We start from the raw sequence: 3,463 nt of genomic DNA, 5'->3' as shown, positions 1-3,463 counted from the left end.
TACGCTGAAAATAAATAAAAAATTAAAAAAAAAAAGATTTTGTAGCTAAAAGCAGTAAGCGGTACAGGGAAATAGTTAAGTTATTCAAAGAATGTTACCTTTCTTGCAAGAGTAATTTAAACACAAGAAGATCCTAGGCTTTTGTAAAAGCCTTGCTGAAACAGTGCCCTCTGCTGCTGGAAACCTTTTTCTGCTTACTCTCATTTTTTTTGTGGCTTGAGCTCAGTGACAAGGAGTATGGTGTGGATGAAGCTGGATAATGACTAATAGAATTAGGAATTTGCACAAATGGTAAATAGAACATTATAATTATTTTAAGTATTATTAAACGTTTTCATTTTTTTTTCTTTTTGACATTATTTAAAAAAAAACATTTTAAATATCCTAGAAATGTCTTTAAGGTAATGTCAATTTTAGCTCTCTCTTAACCTTTGGCCAAGGAATTCAGGGCTTTCTGGCTAACTTTAGTGTGATAAATATTTATCAGGCACTGCTCAATTCCTTGAGTTGGAAACACAATTTTAAACATCTAAGACGGGTATAGAATTTGCCAAAGGTAATTGAGTCTATTCTTCTTAAAGAATAAAAAAGTCTTTCTGTTGCCATTGTTGCACAAAGTCTAAGGTACTATGGGTGGAAACACAGCACCTGTGGGGTTCCGTCCAGGCGTGAAGGCAATCCGCCGTGGATGTGAAGCTGGCACGTTTCGGCCCTGTACCGGCTAGCCCTATGGGCAACACTACACTGTGCATCGTCTGTTTGAAAGCCTCCCGTAGCTCCTGCAGCTAAGTGATTGTCTGGTAGCCTTTGCATTCAACAAACTAGCAGGAACCTTTTTCTATCTAAATACTGTGTGATAGACAATTTCAGCTAGCCATATATTGTGTGCATGAGGTTCATAAAGACTTTTCAGTCATTCATTTCTGTTTATCAACTGAAATTTTGTTTAGTGTGTGATTTTTTTTTTTTTTTTGCACTGGTGGCAATTCATCATGAAGCATATTAAAATTAATTTGACTCACCCCCTCAAAAAAAAAAAAAAGAATCTCCTTATATTCACAGTACAGAGCAATAGATTTCCAGAGTTTTCCTGGCAAAGTGATACTTTTAGAAAAGTACCTGAAAAGCACACACCTTATCCTGTTTTCTTCATGAGTGTTTATCAGACTTTTCCACAAAGTACTCAGAAGAGCAGAGGACAGTGAATTTCAGAAACATTACCATAATATAGAACAGTGCATCAAAACACATAAAGTATTTGAAACTTTGGGTTTTATGATAAAAAATTACCTTTATTTTTCTATCTATTCTCTCAGTTTATTATAATGGAAGCATGCTTTCATTTAATTATCAGTTTAATTATTTAAATATCTTCTCAAGCGTCAAATAATATTGATGCATCTGGAAAATACGTCATGTTTACCTTGTGCTTTTATGTAACTCTGATGTAGAATATTCTGGGGTCTCCGGTGTTCCAGCTGCCTGCCAAACCATCCCCAAACTCAGTAGCTTGGGATAACTCACCATTTTGCACGTTGGGAATTTGGGCAGGGCTCAGCTGCAAGGTTCTTTGATTCTGTGCTGTGTCTACTGAGGTCACTGTGTGGTATTGAACTAGTGGGCAGGAGGGGTTCAGAGAGCCCCACTCAGATGTGGTAGAATTGGTTGGAAGCCTGGCAGAGGAAGGATGGCAGGTGATAGTGTCTGCCCACAGTCTTCCCAGCACGGCTATCTAAGGGCAGTTAGCCTTTCTACCTGGTGACTTACAGACCCAGACAGACTGTGTTAACTGCACACTGCCAGATTTCCCATGATCTTGCCTTGGAAGGTCTAAAATATCACTTTTACCTTATTTTAATAAGAAGTACTTTGAGATCATCTTTAATCTAGCACACCTGTTTTGAGAAAAATAGTCTTCAGTCCTCTCAAATGTGTTCTAAAATTAGGTCGGATGAGTACATAGCTTTATGTGTGGACTGACATCTTTGCATCCATGCTAGATTGCTCTCATTGAATTGTGTCCTGGACCTGTGCCATTAGGAGAAGTCAGGAGAGAAAGTTCTTATGCATTATTATGCATGTCACTAAGGTAGTTCTAAAGGGCTTTCAGTTATTACCTGGGGAGGGCAACCCAGGGGAAAATTTCTTTGTGGTTGTGAAAATGGGAAGAGTCGTGATTCTTCTACATTTCTTAAATCAAATGCTATAGCTTTGCGATCTATATATTCTTTTTGCCTTTACTATCAAGAAAATTTCTTCAATTTTCCTTTTGTCCTAATTGTCATATGGTTGTTGTTGTTATTATTATTATTATACTTATTTTCTCTGCTAGGTCATGTTAGTATCTGGGATATGTATGGCAGCAGGATAAAAATGAATAAGTTAAATATAAATAAATACAAAACATGACAAAAATGCAAAAACAGAGTCCTAGTATTGTGGCTCTGTTCTACTAAAGGAGGCAGTCAGTATGGACGTTAGTACTGGTCTCAGTTCCAACAGTTACTGGAGCAACGATGACCACGTTACCGCTCCAATAACCAAATTCTTACATGACAATGGAAAAATATAAAAGTGTTTACCTCCTGGGGATATTTTAAACAAGATAGCATACATAAATACACTTAATTTAGTACCTGCATCTTGGAAGTCTTCTACAAATGTTAGCTGTCACGATGACTTTGAACTTGTTATTTAAACTTATAGTGTCGTTAAATTTGATTGTATTTATATCTTCTATTCTCAACTAGACATTCTTTGTTTAGGTATTATGCTATTTTCGTTTATACCCATAAATCTAATATAGAGTCTTATGCATCCATAATAAATATGCTTGTTTCTGGCCATTGGGGGGAAACTTCATATATGAGAAAACAGACTTTGGCGGGGGGGAAGCATCATCTAAAGTTACAGGAAGAGGAAAGTAATCCCCTTCATTTTTGGAATTTTAAAAAAGTCACATAAAATTTATGGAATTTAAAAACATGGAGACAACCTTACCTCAGTCAGAATGGCTAAAATTAACCAGTCAGGAAACAACAGAAAGGGGAACCCTCCTATACTATTGGTGGGAATGCAAGCTGGTGCAGCCACTCTGGAAAATAGTCTGGAGGTTTCTCAAGATGTTAAAAATAGAGCTACCCCAGGACCTAGCAATTGCATTACTGAATATTTACCCCAAAGATACAGATGTAGTGATCCAAAGGGGTACCTGCACTCCAATGTCTATGGCAACAATGCTCACAATAGCCAAACTATGGAAAGAATCCAGATGTCCATTGACAGATGAATAGATAAAGAGGTAGTATATATATGTATATATATGATGATTACTCAGTCACCAGAAAAAGATGAAATCTTTCCATCTGCAACAACATGGATGAAACTAGAGGGTATTGTGCTAAACGAAATAAGTCAATCAGAGAAAGACAATTATCATATGATCTCACTCATATGTTGAATT

This window comes from Martes martes (genome assembly GCF_963455335.1).
Source record: "Martes martes genome assembly, chromosome: 5".
NCBI lineage: Eukaryota > Metazoa > Chordata > Mammalia > Carnivora > Mustelidae > Martes > Martes martes.
The sequence above is the reverse complement of the archived record's forward strand: the minus strand, read 5'-3'. Positions refer to the sequence as shown.